Below are 23,944 nucleotides of genomic sequence, written 5' to 3'. Positions count from 1 at the left end.
AATTTCTCTCTTAATGGTATCGTTCGCAAGGAAAAATAATGAATTAATAGTTGTCAGAATTGCATGAGGTGAAAGACAGAAAGAAAGAAAGAAAGAAAGAAAGAAAGAAAGAAAGAAAGAAAGAAAGAAAGAAAGAAAGAAAGAAAGAAAGAAAGAAAGAAAGAAAGAAAGAAAGAAAGAAAGAAACTAAAAAGTGGTGAATGGCCACAAATACATAAAGAAAGGTGGATATTAATTCATAAAATATTGAGGAGAAATATTCAAAAAGCCATTATATGTACATCAGCATTTCCATTCAAAAAGTCATTGGAATGGACAAAAAAAAATTATAATTTTTTGACTGAACTAAAAAAATACCCAAACAAACAAACAAACAAACAAAAAAACAGACAAACAAATCCTTCAAATCTGAGTGGCACATGGCCCCAGTTTGAATAAGCATGACACTTCTGGTTGCAGTCTGTGAAGTTGTCCTGAGGGATGATAGATAATAAAAATCATAATAAAAACAGAGGAAGAAAAAAATAAAAACAAACAAAGTGGGGCTTGTTTCATAAGAAAAAAATGGAAATGGAAAGATTAAAGCCATCACCTATAGCATGTGGCTTGCATAAGAATAACACTGGGAACCAGATGAAAAAGCAAGCCCCACCAGGGGGAAAGAAAAAAAAAAATATCCCTGGGATTCCAAACTTCCCACAAAACATCCCTAATTAGTGACAAGCCTGCATCCCATGGGCCTAAAGGGATATTTGCATTTGATTATTTTGGCATGATATGACAACAAATGACGGTGGAAGGGAGGACTGGGAGGTTAGGAGAGCATAGACAGGAAAGACAGAGTTGAAAACAAGGCAGCTGGGGCAGCGCAGAGTAGCTTTAGGCTCTCTTCCGAAAGTCATTCTCTCTCCTGCAGATTTACACCCTGCAGAGAAGCACAAGGCCAGAGCAGTCGAACACCTATCTGCACAGCAGATAAACATGGCATGACTGATTTAGCAGCTTGACTGGATCCATCACACCTCTTTTTCTTCCCCTGGCTCTAATATTCCCCTTGGTCACAAGCAGCAAAACTGATGATATATTTCTCTGGTCTACCTCTGAGAGGCTCAGAGTGATTTAAGATCATTAAACGCTTCCCTCCCTATTCTTCTGTTTTTCCTGGTTCTATTTCCCCTAAGCTAGTTGTTGAAAAGTGGTGCCGGATCCAAGCGCAGAAGCCCAGTGCGTTGAGATGAAGAATATGGCAATCATATTTCCTGATTAAAACTCTAATGGATTTTGCTCAGTAGAGGCTGGGTGTGGGCTTTTTAATGCATTGCAGGTGTGATAAGGGAATCACAAAAGCACTGCTGTATCATTGAGAGCTAAATTGGATACATTTACGTTCATGTATTTGGCATGCACTTCTATCCAAAGCTATTTTTAGTCCCTAGGAATAAACTCATGACCTTTGGCGTTGCTAGTGCCATGCTTTATCATGAAATATTAGTTGACTAATTATCTCTGATTATGTTAGTCTTATTTAAATGGTTAATTATTACTATTACTACTTTTTTTTGCTTGTTTTGCTAGGCAGTGTTAGGATACGAAGGTGGTGTTGTCCCATACCCAGATATTCAGACTGACAGCAGAAGGCCTGGACTCCAGACTTTTACGATATGGACTCGACAGTAATGCAACAACATGTAAGTAACTGTGTTCATTCTAATGCTTGATCTGATATGTAATGATCCATGTACTGTAGATGTTCTTTGTCTATATGACAGTAAATCAAACCAGTGACTAAATGGTAAACTCTTTCTCTTGGTAGGATGAAAAGAATCTGTTATTTAAACAGTGATTAAATTAAACAAAGAAAGCGATCAAAGAACTCTCAATTTGCAGTCGCTGGAGCTGTCAATCAAACAGCGCAAGTTTATCAGTGACTGAGTTTTGGACTTGCGCCAACAAATCTCTTAGTTGTAATGCGTTTGCGCTGTTAGCTACAATGAAAGCATTCGTTATTGTGCAGAAACTGAGTTACAATGATGAGATCACTGCTTTCATGCTCTCAACAACATGTCTGTGATTGGCTGTTCATCACTGCAACCTTTCATGCCACGATCTAAATATAATGCCATAGAAGAATATGTAATGCAGCACTTTTCACGATAAGTTAACCTTGAGAGCTGTTATAGTAAAACGTGCTAAAAGAGAGAGTAATACTTGGCTATTTCAAACGGAAAGATGTTAGCCAATCACAACAGTGGGCGTTTACATGGCCTTTAAAACAGAGCGTTCAATCAGAGGGCTAAAATCAGGGTAGCAAAAATGCCTTTTATTTCTAAATGATGACAATGTTTGATGCAAAAAGCATACTAACATCATAAGTGCACCCCAGGAAATATTGTAAAACAATAAAACAACGCAGTTCATGACCCTTTAAGCAAACGGTCCGTGGGTAACACGCATACAAGCACACGTCACTGGAAAATGACCAAAAGCTCCAAGTTTGTTTCACTAATATATTTCATAACAGAAATATTTTAGTTCAAATCATGGCAAAGATATATTTTCAGGGTGGCAACTCTTTTTTTAAAAACAGTGATTGGCTCTTTCAACTGAAAGGTGGGACTTCCGTTTGAGTGTAAAGTTATTATAAAGATATGTATCGGTGATACATATTGCTATATACATATATGGACGTGCTAGTTTAAAATCAAACAAACAAAAAAAGCACATTATCTTGAGCCTAGTTCACTGTACTTAACATGTGGCTTTTTGGCAGTCACGCTCATGACACCAAAGACAAAGTTCTCAATGCGGTAAACCACCAGGCCATGACAGTCCATTGGAGACGTTGTGTTTTTTCCCAGGGACTGGCTGCCAAACAGTCAGTGTGCTCTGGCCCAGTGCCGCACATAGGAAAAACTCTAAAGCGCCACTTTCTTTGCTCATCCCATCTGTTGGTTTTGGCTCTGGCATCACAAGCAGCCAAACAGATCTAAAGTCAGCCTCAGCAAACAAGACAGTAAGCCTGCCAACCCTGTTCCTCACATCAGCGTTCTTACATCAGCCACTGTTTCTAACCCAAAGAAAAAAAAAAAAAAAAGACTTCAAAAGAAGGGCTGCATACTGCACGTTATTATCATGACACATTGTATGTCTTCATATATGACTCTAGAGAACACAAGAGTCATATTGGCAAGAATATTCCTGAGAATATATACCCAAAATGCTTTTCATTGTCAACAACTATATGTGAACTGAATCACAAATGGTGTTTAAACCACAAAAAAGTGCATACAACAAAATATATACAATATTATACAGCACAATATATAGTTTGGGGTCAGTTAGATTCAGAATGTATGCATTAAACTGATCAAAAGTGAAAGCAAGGACATTCTTAATGTTCCAAATGATTTTCATTTCAATTCAATTTTGAACTTTCTATTCATCAAAGAATCCTGAAAAAAATGCATCACGGTTTCCACAAAAATATTATGCAGCACAACTGTTTTTAACTTTAATGATAATAAGAGGAAATGTTTCTTGATATGTGTTTGGTATATAAATTTTTATATATATACAGTATAAACCTTGAAATATACACAATGTGATGATGCTGTTTTGAATAAATTCATAATGAGATATGGATATCTGTAATAAAAAGAACTAACCACAGTATCTCGAAGTTTTTGTTGTTAATTAACCACAAAGAGAGCCACATAAAGGCGTACACAGTGACTCTGCAACATTATGCTTAAAAAAGTCTTCATTCTCCACAATAGAGCAAATTCAAATCACACAAAGCTGCATTAATGAATCTAAAGGGGGCAAATTTCTCAGTATCGTGGATTCACTTATCATGTCTATAACAATACCATACTGTGACAATCTGCAGCGCTATTGTATCTTATTCAGAGACACAGGGGCCCGAAGAACCTCGCAGATATTCATTAGATGCTCTGCCCTGAGACACAAAGATATCTAATTATTCACTGTCAACAGCGGACCCCCCGGGCTCCCCACTACATTGCCGTATCGAGCAGTCAAAGTCAAATGAACAACGAAATTAAAGCGCTGGTCATGAGACAAATGATTGTTTTTAGTCATCCGCATGCACAACAGTCGTGAACAATGAGAGCAGGGCGTAACAGGCTAATTTAATTAGCCAATGCCAGTGAGGCGGAATTGCTCTGAGGGAATAAGTACAAATTTGGGCTGCCAAGAAGCTCTATTTGCTCAGTTTGAACTTGGCAAAAGTTCTATATTGATTTTAATAAACTGAAGGGGAAAAAAAACAGACCGACGTGATTAGCGAATGACTGACAAATCGCAAGAGTTACGTAGAGCTGTGCCAGCTACTGAGTGGTAAACAAACAGACTAGAAAAATAAATAATAAATTAAGCAAATAGCCAAGCATCACCACAAGCTAAAATGCGCTGGCACAGGAAACGCCGCCTTGTTGTTCTAATCCGTCGCAGATGACATGTGTTTTCGTTACCGCAAGGGGCCTCTTATGAAAACACAGATGAGTTTTAGTAGCATGTGCCCCAAACCACAGCAGGCGGCGGGGAACCATCACACACACGACAATCGGATCAGATCAAATCAGATCGGACACGGGCAGAAGCAATATAGGTGTGACTTACCTTTGAGATGATGTTCAACCGAGTGAGGTAGATCCGTCAGGTCCAGGCAGGCAGAACATGAGGGAGAACAAAATGAGAAGAAAATGCGGTTAGCAATACCGAAGACAGGAATGACAAGTTTGTTTTCATCGCGCCGTTGACGTGACATTTCTCTCCACTTTCTCCAAGCACGGAGAGGCAACAGCAAAAAAAAACTAACGCGCGCAAATTGACAGTTGAGATATTTGCGTTAGCGAGGGGGATTTTTCTTCTTAAACTTATGGACGTTACTCATTATAACTCGAGTAGATCAATTTCAAGAGTAGGCTGAGTGCCTAGGGCCCCTCTGAAGCAATATCTACACTACGACGGAGGGGGAAAAAAAACAAGCAAACCATTTGACCAAAGTGATATTTCGGCAACCCATTTTGATTGCGCACTCCTCTGGTGATGTGTTACCTGCCACGGCTGTGCTATAGTATGTCTTTAATGTTACTCTGATTTATTGAGCTGTATTAGTGTTTTGACATTTTGACTAGCTTGGCTCACAGATACTAGTTCAAACAGTTACAGACCATCAACAGCACTGGAGCGGAAGCTTAATCACGAGATACTCAGCCACTGACAGCCTGAAAGTTGCCATAGCAGCTGGCTCGCACTGTGACGGCGCTGTGAACGGACCGATGGATGTTGAGGGGTGATTGGAGGGATATTATAGAGAGAGAGAGAGAGAGAGAGAGAGAGAGATGAGTCAAAAACCCAACGGATGAGTTTGTAGACCATCAACATTCCTGCCACATTTTTCTACATCCCTGACAATTGACAACAGATGCTGCAGGCAGCGAAAATGCAATCCCAAAATTGGGAGCCCATCTGACTGAGTGCAATGTCTGGCCGTCGCTACACAGTCCATAAAGAGCCAGCCAGATAAGCATTTAACAGGACGCAGATGGAGGAATAATATGCAGTTTTGCTCTTAATTTCAAACCGTTTCCTGCTGCTTTCTTGGCCTGGCAGAAGAGCTGATTTTTTCCTTCCCCTCTTGATTCACTCTTGAAAATTCATCCAAATAATAATAAAAAAAAAGGACCAATTAACTTAACCCACACCATTTATTTCAAGGACAATGACAGATTTCAGTGTTAAATGTTTTTATTTGATTTATTTTCATTTTTTAACTGAACCGAGCAAGGGCACCTGGTCATTGCAAGCAATGTTTATAAGCCATTCATTTTGATGATTAATTGGATATCTGTTTTCAATTGTTTAGAGCAGCCAAAGTGTTTGTCCCTAATAAAAGACAAGTGTGAGCTATTTACATTTCTAACGGCACACAAATTGAGAAGTTTAGTACAGAATAACATGACAAAACTGTATGACAAAAGAGTCAGATGATGACATGCTTGTCAAATACAGCTATATAAATAGTTCTGCAGACACGCTAGATGTTTTCCTGTAGAAAACACATGCAGGAGCAGGCGTACATGCTCATTTCTGGCAAAATAAACCTGTCTGACAAAACACAATATGTACTGTCTGACAATAAACAAGTATCACAGACACACACACACACACACACACACACAGTATCTCTCTCCACACTCTGCCTGGATTCAGAGAACCTTTCACTCCTGGACAAACGCGCAATACAGAAGACAGCTATGCTTTTGCCAGCCTCCCATTCCCCCGAGACAGGAAGTGACATCAGGGACACATTCTGTGTTCTCTGTCTGCAGGCAGAGTCACAGAGAGAATAAGAGACAGACAGATAGAATGATAGAATGACAGACAGATAAAACAATAGATAAAGTGATAGACAGATGGATGGACGGACGGACGGATGGATTAGCAACCATAGATGGGTAGATGGGTAGATAGATGGGTAGATAGATGGGTAGATAGATAGATAGATAGATAGATAGATAGATAGATAGATAGATAGATAGATAGATAGATAGATAGATAGATAGATAGATAGATAGATAGATAGATAGATAGATAGATAGATAGATAGATAGATCGATCAATGTAATGACTCTCTTATCAGATGTGTTTCTGGCTGTGGTTTTGAGGTGGAGTGTGTGCAGATGTCCATGTGCAGTGAGTTCATTATTACAGCACTTACTCTAACAGCTTCTGAACTGTGACCAGTTTCTAGCCATTAAACATCCCATCTCACACCATCTGCTTGGACAAATCAGCAAATAGCTAAATACACCAGCCAAATATCCCTCCGAGTTTGGGCTTGTTGTTTGAGGGTGAATGATATCTACAGAACTGTTACATCAAAACAGATCATATCACAGTTCTGCTCAAAAGTCTGATTATAGTAGGAAATGTGAGCGATATTTACCTCCCTAACATTCCTACTCTTGAAAGAAAGATGAGAATGAAATGTAGAGCTTCTAAAAAGCATCATGCTGTCTATTATATCCTCAGGAAGGCCATCATTCAGCAAAAGGCAACAGTTGGGTTTACGTTCTACAATCTACATTCAATTACTCAAATTTTTGGTCCTAATGACCAGCTGCAGCAGCAGTAACTCATGGGTCTCAACTACCCACAGTCATTAGAGGAGCCAGTGAAGGCTGCGTGGTAATTAGCACAGAGAGAAAGACACAGACAGCCTGCATGACACGACACTGCAACTGCACCACCAACTCATCCCTCTTTTTAATTAGCGACATTAGCAAGTTAATCCCGTTCCTTTCCCTCACAAGTAGTACTGTGGGTATTTGCCACATGCAGTGACTAAAATGTGCCAAGACTCAAATCAATAGCATCTAAACAAATTCTCTTGTCTGAAAAAATTGAATTTCAAATTATTTGATTCCAAATGGAATCCAAAAGGCTGAATCCCAATATGCATACTTCAAATGAAAACCTAAAATATGTAGTGAACTGGGAATGATATAGTTCACACATATAAGTATGAAGCAAGCAAGCATCATCATTAGGTTGCATCTTGATACTGCTTCAAACAACTGTTGCAGGTTTTGGACAATAATAGTCACAAAAGCAAGTACAGACACGCTTTATAAATCCATTTGGAATGGTGCACATTGCTGGCACCTTTTACATACCATTTTCTAGTGACAGACCAACTGATTAATGGGATGATTTTTTGGCCATTTTGAGATTACTGTATCAGCTCTATGCCCAACTGAAGTTTTTTTGAGAAAGTAAAAATGTGCACAGTTTTCTGTGATGGGTAAGGTTTAGATGTAGGTTTGGTGTAGGGCGATAGAAAATATGGTTTGTACAGTATAAAAACCATTACGCCTGACTGTCTCCACAATTCACAAAAACACGTGTGTGTGTGTGTGTGTGTGTGTGTGTGTGTGTGTGTGTGTGCGTTCTTGTATATATGGTTTATGAGGACACAAATGTGAATAATAACATGGGTATTACAACGTAAACATGGTTTACGAGGACACAGGAAGTCTTCAAAAAAAAAAAACTTTAAAAACATACTAAACAGTGTTTTTTTGAAATTCAAAAAACTGGTTAGGTTTAGGGGTAGGGGTAGTGTAGGGGGATAGAATGTACAGTTTGTACAGTATAAAAACCATTACGTCTATGGAGGGTCCCTGTAAACCATATGTACAAATATGTGTGCGTGTGCACTCTAAAAAATGCTGGGTTAAAAACAACCCAAGTTGGTTTGAAAATGGACAAACCCAGTGATTGGGTTGTTTTAACCCAGCGGTTGGGTTAAAAGTTTGCCCAACCTGCTGGGTAGTTTTATTTAAACCAACTATTGTTTAAAAATTGCTATATGGCTAATGAACCCAAAATAGTTGGGAAATTAAAAACCAGATGCAATTAGAGGCAACAATAATAAACAAAAGGTGAATGTTTATTAATAAGCTTTAATATTTTATTAATATAAATTTAATAGTTTATTAATATAAATTTATTAATAAGCAATTTAATACATGTTTATTGTTTAATAATTATTCATTGAACATTAATAAATGTTCATTTCCAACATACTTTGGGTTAATTTTAATTAAGCAATACAGTAATTTTTAAACAATAGTTGAGTTAAATAAAACTACCCAGCAGGTTGGGCAAACATTTAACCCTACCGCTGGGTTAAAACAACCCAATTGCTGGGTTTGTCCATTTTCAACCCAACTTGGGTTGTTTTTAACCCAGCATTTTTTAGAGTGTGTGTGTGTGTGTGTGTGAGATTGATATTATATTAGCCACTGTCCAGCCTCCGTTCATAAACCGACTACTATTGAATGTTAATCTGGTATATACCATATATTGCTGATCAAAAGTTTTTTTTTTTTTTTTTTTTTACTATAATGACTTTAATTTAGCAAGGTTGCATTGAACTGATTAAATGACTGTAAAGACATTTAAAAGGTTAGAAAACGTTTGTATTTCAAATAAATGCTGTTTTTTAGCTTTCTATTCTTTAAAAAAAAATGTATCAGTTTTAAGATATTAGGTAGCACAACTGATTTTAGCATTGATAATAATGAGAAATGTTACTTGAGCACCAAATCAGCTTATTATAATGATTTCTGAAGGATCATGTGACACTGAAGACTGGAGTAATGATGCTGAAAGTACAGTTTGCCATGGGATTAAATTACATTTTAAAATCTATTCAAATAGAAAATAATTTTAAGTTCTGATAATAGTTCACATAATACTGTTTTTACTGTATTCTTGATCAAATAAAGCCTAGCTGAGTATAAAAGCATAAAAGACTTTTACAAACATTTGAACGGTAGAATATATACACTTTAAAACTGATTTTTTTATGATTTGTTATCACAAAATTTTTTTCTTTTGTCAAATAAACTTAGATAATTAATATGGTTCCGATAACATGATAGTTTCTGTTGATTAAATCAATCGCCTTCATTGTATTAACTCACATTTTTAATTTCATCGAACTCAAAATTTTAAGGCAACCAGGTAACTTACTTTAAGTTAAACCAACCATTCTTTTTTTACAGTGTAGAATGAACACTATGTGAATAAGAATTTAGACAGTTAATGTCACCAGATCAGCAACACATGTGGAAACTCAGAATGCAGCTTTGAATCCCCTCACAACTTGTGACTTCACTGAACACTGTCGATCTCTGTCTCCTGATTGGCTGTGTTGTGCAAGAGCAGGATATATATCACCTACATACTTCACATCCATCACTGCCATTGTTAATGCTTCACTTAATCTCATTGTAAATTCAACACTCAAGCTCACGTTTTCACATGCTAATTATATGAAAGGAGCATTCTTAGCATGGAGAAGCTAGCTCAGCGCAGCAACGGACGTTTTAGTTTTGGAGCTATAATGCATACATTACCACACCTATTCATGGTTGCACTACTAAAGAGAACAATGTTTTATATGCATGGTAATTCATAACACATTACAACTGGTGTTGATCGAGTCTTACAATGCTTAATGCTCTTCAAATAGACAGCCATGAAAAGCAAAGGCACTGTAATCTATTATAACTGTTCTTATAGTCATTTACAACAACTCAAAGCTGATTACAATGTGTTATACTATATATTTTTATGACCTTGTGGTGCTACTATAATTGTATAGGAGCCAACAACTCTACAGTATTTCACCCACACAACAAAAGGCATAAATATAGAGTATGTTGGACGCAGGTGAGCTCTTCAGACAGCACAATTCAGCTTCTTTTGTAATCAAGACCACAGGAACATAAAAAAAAAGAGAACAAAAGCTGAGGCACTGAAACAAGAGAGCGAAATCAAACTGATATTAGTCCTGAACTGACTGTCTGATGCTTTTGATATTTACTTCAAAGCCACAGAGACTGGGAGCTGCTTGTGCTTTGTGGGTGGTTGGCTCATGCCTTTATTCTTTTACTTTAAAAATAATAAATAAATAATAATAATAAAAAAAAAAAAGTAATTAATAAATAAAAAGCACTCCATCCATCTGTTAGGAAAGGGTTGACTAATTGGCCCACTGCGCCATGTAAGAAGCTACCTGACTATTCAAAATGATACTTTCAGATTCAGAATCTAAATATGTGCCAGAGGGAGGGAAAAAAAAAAAAAAATCCTGAATGAATCATCAGATATTGGATGAATGAAAGACTTTATGCCAAACTGATGAATTATCCCATTGAGAATCGTCTCTCTGTAATCTTTTACAATCTTTTAGTTTTTCCAAGAGCAAATTGTTTTTTGCTTTGACATATTGTCAGGTGAAATCCAATCAGGGTGCAGGTGAAATATACTGTAATAAAGTCTCGGCTGTCAAATCTTAATTTTACACATAAAAACAAATGTCAAATGAGGGTGAGGAGGGTACGAGCGTGATGCTGAGCTCTTGAGAATGTGCCATACGTGTGTCACTTCCCTTTGATCCGTGTTCCTATCCTTTGTGAGTTCCTTGACTGTTTTGTACAAAAGCTGAATGTTGATGCAGAAAACAAAACAAATAATGTTAAAGCAAAGTAGGAAATTTTCTGTCTCAGGGGGTGGGGTGACTATTTTGTTTTATGTTTAGCTGTCAGCGGAGCACTGAAGGAACACACGTTTGGGGATGGATCTGTAAGGCCTGTGCTCTTGCTTTGTCTGTAGAAATACATCTCATTAAAATGGAAGGTTGAAAGAGGGAAGAGTGGAAATGAAAGAGGAAACAAGGGTAAGGAGAGGGCCAAGTGGGCTTGAGGGAAGGGGAAAACGAAGCAGTTTGAACTGAGAGAGTGACTGAGGATTGAGGAAGAAAGAGAACATAAAGGTAATCAGGGAGAAAAACAAAAGAAATGATTATTATTTTTTTTTTTTAACAGAGTGTGAAGTCTGTATGCAGGTCTTTTCAACCTCCGTGGGATTAAATGTATTGCACACAATGTCTTCCCCACCTACTTGCTCTAAATAGCACAGCCTAAAAACATCATGCTGTTGCTGACTAGCAAGTGAAAACTACTCTGCATTTATCGCAGACTATGTAGCGCTACTGGTTTCCTTTATTCTCTTTGGCATCAGTGGCTCTCTGCTGTTTAATTTAGATTTAAGCCATCTGGACCTGAGATTACAAATGTAAGCTGTAAAAAGAAAGACGACTTAAATAAGCCAATTTAATCCAGGAACTCAATGAGTCCCATTGACATTGACACCTCAGCTCCTAAATCCTCACACTCTTAACATTATAATTTGAAAGTTATCATCCACTGAGAGGAAGAGTTTAACGTTATCTCACCTGCTCTCCGAGCCCAGCTCTAATAAAAAAAATTGCTAGCGTTTCCAGTAACTTCCACCTTTAAAAATTAAACTAGTGCTTCACATATATAATACATGAGCCCACTTACTTACTATTCAAAATCAAATTTCGAATAATGCTAATTTGACATGGCCTGAGGCTGTTTTACATTAGCCTAGAGCCTTAACATCGTGATTTTCTGGCTCCCATAACTTACCGCCAGAGTTGCCCTAAAAAACCCTGTTAAGCATGTTGTTGTTTAAGAGTCGGGCCATTTCACAGCTGTTTACATCCTTAAACTTCTTTTCACCTTCCTGTGTCTCGAAGAACAAAAGCAAGGTGCATGGACCCAAACGGCAAGAAGCCTGACCTCTCTTAAACATTCATCAATCATCGTTGCCAGACTAACTAAGCAGGGCATCCTGGCTTAATTAAAAGGTAACCTGCCATCCCAATTAAACAAGCTTAAAATTGGACAAGAACCTCAATTACATGTTGCCCTCTAATTATCTATCTAATCTATGTGTCTGTCCATCCATACATCTGTCTATCCATCCGTCCATCCATATAACTGGGTACCTGTGGAGTATTTCTATTGTATAAGAAATTATTGTGCAACAATGCCTTAAATGACCCTTCCCATATGTAAATTCACCATGGTAACCATAGCCTCAGCCAAAAATATCACATTATACCACAGATTTATTGCATTACTTTGGCGGAAACCGTATCATCGTGAATCACAAAGGTCTCATTTTGTATTTGATAGATCATGATCTTGCGGGCCTGCTCCAAAATCATTATGAATAATGAGAGTCGCAGCCGCATAAAAATGCTAACACGCCTGTTTATGAAGATACATTCATTAGAACCCAATAGGGAGTAGCTTGGAAAAATCCTGAGAAATATTACATCACATAACTCATGCGAATACATTCTAATCCACTGTGCCTTGCACACCTCATAATCTCAGAATCCTAAAAGTACAATTTCCTCGTTACAACCCTAAAAGCATCTAGGATGCACAAAATAGAGATCCAAACACAAACAGAGACCAATGTTTACCAATGCCCAAGGTTATAAAGGGGCTAAAGCTTCAGCTGGAACCTGGCAGCACCATTCTTCAGCCATATCCCCAGAACGCTCATTCAAAAGGTCACTCATTTACCATGCTCACAAGAATAGAGCTCTCAGCACTGCGCCTAAGCCATTTTATTGACGACTGGAGAACCACTGCCATCTCCTCTCAGGGTTAAACATTAAAAAGAACGCTGCGCTGACACTAAAAGAGCCTTTGTTACTGAGGGAAGCTTATGGGGCTAATTTAACAGTGCTCAGGTAGCTTTGCGGTGTCGCTTGCCGTGGTATATAATTCATGACCTCTGCTGGAGTTGAGTCCAAACGCTAATTAGCCTCTTATCACTGTTACAACACTGGGACAATGGCAGCCATTTTAGCTCCACTCAGAGAAGTGCTTCTTGTGTATCGAGCCAGAATTTTCTCTGAATGGAAGGCCATTAGCGGTGTAGCTGTAGACATAAGACACAAATCAACTATGCTGACAACCAGACATGCATCTCTGGATAGTAACGAATAAATGCTGGACCTGCAGGCGGACCTGGTTAATGACAAGATGTCTGAGAAACATAGTAGGGTTTGAATGCATGCTACTGGACAGAGAAAGACAATATGCTGGTAGGTTATACTATGTACAGTGGTTCCAAAAAAGTATCTGGACACTTTAAGATGCTTAAGTAACACATAACAAATATATGAAAGCCATTGCATTAGAAAACACAATAATAAACCAAGTGGCATCTGTAAGCATATAATGATAAACCTGTATATATAATGATAAAACTTTTCTTAGTCATTTTGGCAATTACTTTTAGCCAGCTGGTCTCAAGGTCAGAAAAAAAGTGTCAAAATACTTTTCATTTTAAACAATATATCTATTGATTTATCATGTCAAACCTGATAAACTTCCTTCTTAGTATTGTTTTGCTCAAAAGCTTTGATTTTGACAAACTCTCTTTAAAAATAAATGCGACTTTGAAATTTTAATTACATAATTTAAATAATTATATGGGTCATTGATGAATAAGGTTTTTAAAAGTGTAAAAAAAAAAAAAAACATAATGGAGATATAATTCATTTTGAAGTTTTATTACGTGTTTAATGAGATTATGTGGTTTTTATAATCAATTAACACTGCTTTTGTCATTTTTTACAAGATGTCACCAAAAGAAGTAATTCGGTTTAACAAAAATTTTGGTTTTACCAAATGACACTTTTGGTTATACTGAATGACAAAAGAACAATCAAACATTTTATAATTAGTACAAGTTTTTAAAATATTACAACATTTTCCATGTTTTATAGCATTTGTACTGAATGACCTGATGTTCAGGACATGTGTATGAGCAAGTGAAAACATGAATTTTTCGAATAAGAGATTAGTTACTTTGCTTCACAATCATGTGGTCCTTTTGGTCCTTTGCAAGTGTCTGAATGATGTCACATCCTGTCACATGATAGTGACCATGTGACTTGATCCAAAATTGTCCCTTTATATTGGTTACTCTGAATGACATCAATGAAATTCATTTTTCCAGACATTCTTTTTCATAACAAAGCAACAATTTATACACATAATTTTAATACTTTTTTTTTTTTTTTTTTTTGGATATATGTTATAAATTCATGCCAGAAAAAAAAAAAAAAAAAAAAAAAAAAAAAAAAATATATATATATATATATATATATATATATATATTGTATTTGTTGTAAATGTTGTTAATGTACTGTAAACTAAGATGCACATGAATATTTTTATTAACTAACATTAAAAAAGGTTAATAAATGCTGTAAAATATATGGTTACACTATTTTAAGGTGTCATTGTTACAGTGCAATTATATATTTAAGTACAGAGTAACATTGACAGCACTAAAATGGTCTCTGTCGGTCAAATCGCCAACTCTCACTCAAAATCAACTGCTTTGTCACTGCAAATCGGCGTCAGTGGGAAAGAAATGGGTAAGCTCATGTTTTTGAGTCTTGCATCTAACACTCCAACATGCGGTTTTATATTCTAAAGATGAATCGTTGAAATTAACACAAACACTCTCCTGCAGGGTAAGATATGTCATCTTGAAAGAACATTACTTTTGTAAGGACAGCAAGAACATCTTTCCCTGCAGCGCCTCTATTATCAGACGTGGCAGAGTGAACCTGAATACCGTCCTGTCCGTGACAGAGACAAAATAGGAACTTGAAAATTAGATGAATATGTGACTCAGCAAATCTGTTGACGTGATGCTACTCCACTGTATATCATCTCTGTACAGAATCAATTTTGCCGCAGATCAGGATTGGAGCAGCTTTGTGAGAGGAGCAGAAGAAGGGCTGGTGGGCCGCAGAACATTCCGGCTGTCATCCGCTAGAAGATTTAAGCCTTAAAAAGTGGTGGTATTGTCAGCGATGATGGCTATGAGCCAAATGCTTACTTAATCCTGACAGTAAGATGCTGTCATGCTGTCTAAGAGAATACAGAACGCTCGCCACTGATTTGAAGCGCAGTTGGTTTACGATTGAGGACATCATCTCGAGAATAACTCTAAATTAATGTGTGCAATCTGTTGCTTTTTAACATGAACAAATGACATATAATCCAACCTGATTTACATACTAGATGTGGAACTTATAAAGCCTGGTAAACTAAGTCAAACTAAGCGTTAACTGGCTGACTGACTAACTACATGAGTCTAATCAAGAATCTAATACGTTGGCAACCTAAATAGGTTTCATTCTTGTCATTTGAACGACTTGGACATATTTCACATTCTGAAAGCAAAATTGAATATGCAATCCGTCTAGATACTTTTCCTCCACTTGTTTTACCCTTTCAGTAATTTAATCAAAGTAAGAAATAGGGTAGAATAAACAACAGCAAGAATGAAATTTGTTGCTCCATCTGAGCAACAAGATGAAACACATTATTATAAAGCTAAACTGTGAAATAATGCTTTACTGACAGCAAATCTGATATAATGCACACAAAAATCTTAACATCATGCTTCAATGAAGCATGAAAGAAGATATATTGCTTTCAAAATAGAGGCTTTCAATAAAGATACTCAAACCTTATGTCACATTTGTGAGCAGAAAAAGACAATGAAAGCAAAAATGATATCCAAAACATTGTTAGCCACTTTCAAAACATAAGATAACAGCTTCTGGTTTGAATTGTCTGGGTTTTTCAGACAAGTTGGACAAGGCTCCAAAAACTGTGTCTACAAATTCTACGCATGAGAATCTAAAACACAAACAGATGGTGTCTTTTCAGTGAATCGATCGCAGTGCTGTCTTGGAAAAACTTGAATGTGTTTACCATGTATCTTCATTTCATTGTGAAAAACTGTTTTATTACTACTAAAAACTTTTCCTGAGAGCAAACCAAACAGCGCTCTTTTGCAGATATATGCAGTTTCATCAGTTTAATCTTCCACTTCTGACAGTATCGCTGCAAGGAGACAGCAAGAAAGCTTCCACTTATTTTGAGCTCAACTTATTGTGTTCAAGGACACCGAACAAAAGTATTTCCTTAGCTTTCCTTAAGGCGTAAGTGTACAGTATTAGTTACAGCCATTTTGTGACCCTTAAGCTACTAGACATGTATATGGCTCAGATGGACACATCTCCACTTTAAAAGAGCAGTCGACTGGATCTGCCATTAAAGTGGGCAAAAATACTAAAGAGGCTGTTGTTTATTGGGTAGGTGACTGAGCCTCATTTGAACTTTACTGAAGTGTATCAGTGATGTCCAGTCACCATTAAGCTAGGAGGCAAACTCTAAGTACTTGCTGGGTCTTTGGGACAATAATCAAATTCTGTAAGGCTCGAAACCACTGGCCTATATATAGCAACAAATGGAACTTGCAGTATAAAGCGGAACGTCACAGAATGGACTAGTCAGAATGGACCACAATATGGACTAGTGTCTGTGAATATTAAAGCTCAAAAGACTGCTATTGAAATCTGAAGTCTGCATGTTCTCCGCTCTTCATGTTTGCTTGTGTGAATGAGTGCCACAGTTTTTTCAGTGTTTATAGCATCTACCGTCTCCATGTATGTGGACATGAACTCGTGAACTTCATCTGAACTCCTCATCTGCTCTGAGAGTCACTTCACAAGCTTTTAAATTTGGTAAAACATATCATATACACACTGAAACTCAAAGGTCTTCATTACAAACTGCCCAACGCTATCTCACGACTAATTCGCACGTATTTTACGAGGTGGCTAATTCGTACAAATTCCTACGCCGTCACTCGTACGAGTTCATGCGATTTGTGTAAACCCCGTGACGGGTAGGTTTAGGGGTGGGGTTGGGGGTAGGTCATTCGTACAAATGAATACAAGGTTGCCACCTCATAAAATATGTACGAATTGCTGTGAGATAGGGTTGAACTGCCAAAATAAAAGTTCAGTCTAACCTGAAGTTATGATAAAAATATATTACTATTGCACAGTACAATGTGTAATAATAATAACAACAACAACTGATAAAATGTATTTTAAGGAATTATTTTCAGCAATAAAATGAATTATTAGACTTTCATTTGATTCTATTTTGTTAGTTTTAAAAACTGATTTGATTACCTCCATTTTTGAAAGTAAATTTGTATTTGTATTACAATGTTTTTATATTCTTTGTACTCCTGACAGTAAAATAAACCACTATAAACTTACATGCTGTAAAGGTCAAGTCATAAAAAGAAAGGAAAAAAAAAAAAAATACTATGATGTATTGTGAAACATCTAGAATTTTATACATATATATATATATATATATATATATATATATATATATATATATATATATATATATACACAGCACAGTCCAAAAGTTTGGAACCACTAAGAGTTTTAATGTTTTTAAAAGAAGTTTCGTCTGCTCACCAAGGCTACATTTATTTAATTAAAAATACAGTAAAAAAAACAGTAATATTGTGAAATATTATTACAATTTAAAATAACTGTTTTCTTGAATATATTTCACAAAGTAATTTATTCCTGTGATGGCAAAGCTGAATTTTCAGCATCATTACTCCAGTCTTCAGTGTCACATGATCCTTCAGAAATCATTCTAATATGCTGATCTGCTGCTCAAGAAACATTTAATGTGTACAATTGTACAAAATATTTGTGTACAATATTTTTTTTCAGGATTATTTGATGAATAGAAAGTTCAAAAGAACAGTGTTTATCTGAAATCTAATCTTTTGTAACATTATAAATGTCTTTACTGCCACTTTTGATTGATTTAATGCATCCTTGCTGAATAAAATTTCTTTAATTTCTTTTCAAAAAAATAAAAATAAAAATTCTTACTGACCCCAAACTTTTGAACGGTAGTGTATAATGCTACAGAAGCTTTGTATTTCAGATAAATGCAGCTTTGCATCACAGGAATAAATTACTTTGTCAAATATATTTAAATAGTACACAGTTATTTTAAATTGTAATAATATTTCACAATATTACTGTTTTTTACTGTATTTTTAATTAAATAAATGTAGCCTTGGTGAGCAGACGAAACTTCTTTTAAAAACATTAAAAATCTTAGTTGTTCCAAACTTTTGGACTGTACTGTATATATATAAAAACTGTGATATCGATTTTTGGTATACGCTACCGTTCAAAAAGTTTGGGATTGCTACATTTTTTAAAGTGTCTTATGCTCAGTGACATTGTGAAATACTACAATTTACCAGTTTTCTATTTAAATATATTTCAAAATGTAATTTATTCCTGTGATCAAAGCTGCATCATTACTCCAGTCTTCAGTGTCACTTCAGAAATCATTCTAATATGCTGAACAGAATTTATCTGAAATATAAAGTTTTGTAACATTATAAATGTCTTTACTGTCACTTTTGATCAATTTTATGCATCCTTGCTGAATAAAACTATTAAAAAACTATTAAAAAAAAAAAAACAGACTAACCACAAACTTTTAAATTATATGTATAATGTAACAAAAGCTTTCTATTTCAGATAAATTCTGTTATTTTGAACATTCTATTTATCAAAGAATCCTAATATATATATATATATATATATATATATATATATATATATATATATATCCTGAAACCGTTTTCCACATCCACATCATGTGACACTGAAGACTGGACTAAGGATGCTGAAAATTCAGCTTTGAAATCACAGGAATAAATTACATTTCAAAATATATTCAAATAGAAAACTGTTATTTTAAATTGCAATAATATTTCACAACATTACTGTTTTTACTCAAATAAAATGCAGCCTTGGTGAGCATAAGAGACTTCTATTAAAAACAATAAAAAATCGTACCAACCCCAAACTCTTGAACGGTAGTGTATATTAAAAGCCTCCTGCACCGCAAAAAGCACACAAGCCTCTCCTTTCCCTTACACCTAATAAAAATAGCACGAAAAGACAGACAAATACTAGGTTGTGCTCTATGGGAAGCAATTACCAAAACAAAGAATATGAGCACAGCGGGAACGTAAGGATCACTGTTGCTTAGAAACAAGCTTTTGCAAAACAGATATCAGATTAAGAGGCAGCTGGGTAAGTCCTGCTTAAAACGCTCTCGGCGGCATCCTCCACGTACTCGTGTTGAATCAGGGAATTAGGCGACTGAGGCTGCTCGGCGCAGATGCGAAGAGCCCAAGCACCGTACACGGTGCACATCCTTTTCCATCCCGGGGTCTCAGTGCAGCGCAATCCTATTGACACCGCAATTATGGACTCTCCTTAGCTAGGTGGGCCCTTTTCATGACATGCCTGAAACATATGGTCGTCTTGTGAGAGCAAGAGAAAGAAACCAGCTCTTAACATGACAAGACCCCACGGTCCAATGAAGTGGATGACCCACGGGGCACTGGAGTATGTATTTATCCTTAATCAGCGCACAATGGAAAATAAGCCTCATTTGTATCACTCCTAACTCCTCATAAGCCCAAGTCGAGTTGAAAACGCCGTACAATTTTATACCGCAGGAACAGGCTGCCGACAAGCCAAAAGCTACGCATTTCAGATGAAAGGTCATGTTTTCTAAAGTAGAAGCACAATGGCAAAATCCATTTCCCTACAAATGAGTCATTAACATTTGGCTGGTTTTACGTTCCACTTCCCCTGGACCGCACAGCGCTTACGACCAAGAAATTGATCTTAATCCATCTCTGAATGGAGAATCTCCATCAGTACGGCAGATTACATTAGTTAATTTTTTTTCTAATATCACAAGAAATCCAGACAATGACCCAGAGAACTGACCGTGCAATGAACTCAGAGGTGGAGACATTTATCACCGGTAATTACTAATGACCCTGAGATTAACCTTTCTTATACTACACAAGATCCAGGTAATGATCATTTTACACGCTTTTCTGGTCAAGGTGTTTCTGTGTAAAACATCATATGATCAATCATAATACGCTACCTTTTAAGCATGACTGTCATGTAGAGCGGATCGTTTTTCCAGGTGAATAAGCATAATGAAGATTTACTCTTTTGAATTCAAATGTTTTCAATGAGCAGTTTCTCATCTAGGTACCATCAATGGGCAAATACCAGTGACATTCCTACTTTTCAGTACATTTTTATTCCTCATCATACTGGATTGGATACTCAATTGGAGAAAATATTAAACTTCCAGTCATATGAGTTTTATAGAAACAGTACTCCAAGCATATTCATCCAAAGCAAGCATATTCATTTTTAAAAGTTTAAAAGGTATTGCAGGAATGACCCACCATAATCTCACACAGAGTCTTTAATCGTGGCTACACAGACTTCCACCCAAAATAGGCGAATGATTGCGAGGCAGAAGCCTCCTGTTACTGATGTCAGCTGATGAATTTGACATTACCAATATGGTGAGCGAGCCCAGCAGAGCATTTATCGATCAGGGGTTAGAGAAATGGAGCAGAGCAATACATGCACTTTACTAATAGGCCTTTACTTATTCATGTTGAAAAGCAGGAGGGAGGAGGCAGCGAATCTGACAAAACACAGCACAACAGAAGTAAACATGAAGTAAAATGCCTAAGGAGGCTACTGTAGCCATTATTCAAGTCTAAAGAAAAGGAAATATGGTTTAACTGCTCTAATACAAACACATGCGCTTCAAAGGAATGCTGCAGGTTTAATAGAAGTGAAGCTCTATCAGCAACATTTGTTGGCTTTAAATGCACTTACAATGGAAGTAAACAGGGAAGCACAACCAATACTAAAATACTCAAATGTTTTCCACAAACCTACAGTTAATCGTTATGAATCTTAAAGGGTTAGTTCACCCAAAAATGAAAATTATCTTTGAAACACAAATTAAGATATTTTTCATAAAATCCAATGGTTCAGTGAGGCCAGCATTGCCAGCTTCGAAGCTTTACAAATCTTTTATTTCGAATAAGTGGTTCGGAGCATTATCAAACTGCCAAAGTCATGTGATTTCAGTAAACGAGGCTTCGTTACGTCAGAAGTATTTCGAAATTTCAATGGTTCACCACTCGGGGGCGTGACTTCAACAGTTTGATACACGCTCCAAACCACTGATTCGAAACAAAAGATGCGTAAAGCTTCGAAGCTTTAAGCAAATCACCCATCACTAGATATTGTTGAATAAAGTCGTTATTTTGCTTTTTGGCGCACAAAAAGTATTCTCATCACATCATAACATTAAGGTTGAACCACTGTAGTCACATGAACTGTTTTAAATATGTCTTTAGTAGCTTTCTGGGCATCTGAAAGTGTTAATTGTCTTGCTTGCAACGCAGGCCTCATTGGATTTTATGTAAAATAACTTAATTTGTGTACCGAAGATGAACGAAGGTCTTATGGGAGTGAAATGACATGAGGGTGAGTAATAAATGACAGAAATGTCATTTTTGGGTGAACTAACCCTTTAACTGTTCAAAGTTATATCCAGTATTTCAAACCTCTTTTTAATGGGCATATAAAGCCAATATATACTGTATCACCTAGCCGATAAAGAACACTTTTTAACATAAAGGTATCCAACCACAGGAGTTATGTTGGTGATGAATAACTTGAAGATCATCAAATTAATATACTGTAAGTGATAAAAACAAACAAACAATGCAAACCCCATTTTTCTGCATTTAAATCTTTGACAATAATGCCCATAATGCTCAAATAATACTTGACAATAATACTCAAATGTAAGTGCCTTTTTGTAACCAAGATTTTGGATAAAAAAAAATAAAAAATACAAATAAATAAATTAAAAAAAAAGTGTCACAAAAGCTGTCGGTGGAGGTTAACTTGTACTGAACCCGGAAAATTCCTTTAAAGCACAGTAAGCAGTGTTTTTTCATGTGATACTTTCTTTAAGTACAAGATCTATAACACACCTGAAGACGCCTGGCCTCACCCCTTAAGGATTCTGACTAATAATACCCTATTTGGATCACGTTTAATAAGTTTAGGTATTTCCTGCGAGTGGAGTGACTGTGGGGTGAAATATAAGACCAAATGCTGAGCAGGAAAGCCAAGACAGCGGAGTCCGAACTACTCCCTGAAATCATTACAACAATCCCAGATGTATACAGAAACACATCTGAGAAAGACTGCAGGATTTAACTTCTGAGAACTCATTTAAACTAACCATAACATCCTCTGGCACTTTTACCTCAGTCATTTGGTGAGAGGGATTTCTTCTCCATCCATACAAGGACATGCTCTCATCTACAGCTTTCATACAGATGCACTCAGTAATTTTTTCCTCATCAAGAAGTTTCATCCCTAAAGAAATGAATAGTACTTTTTATAAAAAAAAAAAAACATGTTTAAAATCATGTCTACTCCAGTCAAGACTCCAGTCATATTAGTGACCTAATAAAAGCTGCTCAATTTAACATGGAGTGTGTAAATTATATAATATAATAATTAATGGTAAAGAATATAATATAGATAGATAGATAGATAGATAGATAGATAGATAGATAGATAGATAGATAGATAGATAGATAGATAGATAGATAGATAGATAGATAGATAGATAGATAGATAGATAGATAGATAGATAGATAGATAGATAGATAGATAGATAGATAGATAGATAGATAGATAGATAGATAGATAGATAGATAGATAGATAGACAGACAGACAGACAGACAGACAGACAGACAGACAGACAGACAGACAGACAGACAGATAGATAGATAGATAGATAGATAGATAGATAGATAGATAGATAGATAGATAGATAGATAGATAGATAGATAGATAGATAGATAGATAGATAGTGTATAGGCTGGGGTCCAGATACCAACCATGGTCAGCCATTTGAATATCAGTGCCATAGAAAGTGGGGGAAGAAAAAAAAACTGGCTGGTAAATTTGCATGCAACTTGTAGAGTGAAAGTGAAAAAAATTTAAAAGGCCACTAGCTCTTTTAACTCTAAGGCGGGACTCCCAATCCCACAGGTGCCATACCAAGTATTACGATTTGACCAAGTGGTTCATCTCCTCCCCTTATACTGTCACTAGGGAAAAGGAATCTGCCGACATGTGCGTGAAAGTACCACAGCTGCTGTGAGGATTTTACCGAGCAAAGTGGAAAAAAATGCAACAATAAGAGGAAAGCAATCCTTCCCAACATGGTGACATATGTTAGACTGGTAAAATGACTAGACAATTTGCCCATGAATAGAGTCATGCTGACCAGTACATCCTCATCGGATCAAAAGCAATTGCCAAGCAACAGGATACCCCCTTCTGACTCCTGACATGGCCAGAGAAAGGATGACTTCCCCAGTCCATACCACCCCCTATTGTCCTGCTCCATGAGGTCAATGAGGAACAACTGAACGGCAGGGATCAGTAATCAATAACCTCTCGCTTCTCCTGCAGCCATGCGCCGCTTCCACCATGAGGCCTCCATCTTGTTTCTCAATGAAGGCCTCTTAGGAGACCATTGTTATTGTAAATTTACAACGGCTGAACCCATCTCCTGGGTCCACTGGGACGATCAGTAATGTAGATTTGTCCATAGAGGAACATTTGCTGTGGACATCCTCCATTGCTTC

At 36.6% G+C, this 23,944-nt stretch overlaps 1 protein-coding gene and 1 long non-coding RNA gene across 17 annotated transcripts in view; one reads left to right on the top strand and one right to left on the bottom strand.

Moving 5' to 3' along the window:
* Nucleotides 1-23,944, bottom strand: part of macrod2 (mono-ADP ribosylhydrolase 2) — a 634,638-nt gene that overhangs the window by 298,525 nt on the left and 312,169 nt on the right. The window lies entirely within an intron of this gene.
* LOC125277146 overlaps nt 1-23,944 on the top strand; it is a 45,245-nt gene that overhangs the window by 7,568 nt on the left and 13,733 nt on the right. The window contains exon 2 of the long non-coding RNA XR_007186816.1: nt 1,576-1,688. This is a non-coding gene — a long non-coding RNA (uncharacterized LOC125277146). The remainder of the gene's footprint in view (nt 1-1,575; nt 1,689-23,944) is intronic.

The sequence above is a fragment of the Megalobrama amblycephala genome, linkage group LG10, assembly GCF_018812025.1.
Source record: "Megalobrama amblycephala isolate DHTTF-2021 linkage group LG10, ASM1881202v1, whole genome shotgun sequence".
NCBI classification, from domain to species: Eukaryota; Metazoa; Chordata; class Actinopteri; order Cypriniformes; family Xenocyprididae; genus Megalobrama; species Megalobrama amblycephala.
This window is presented reverse-complemented; position numbering and strand designations above follow the sequence as displayed.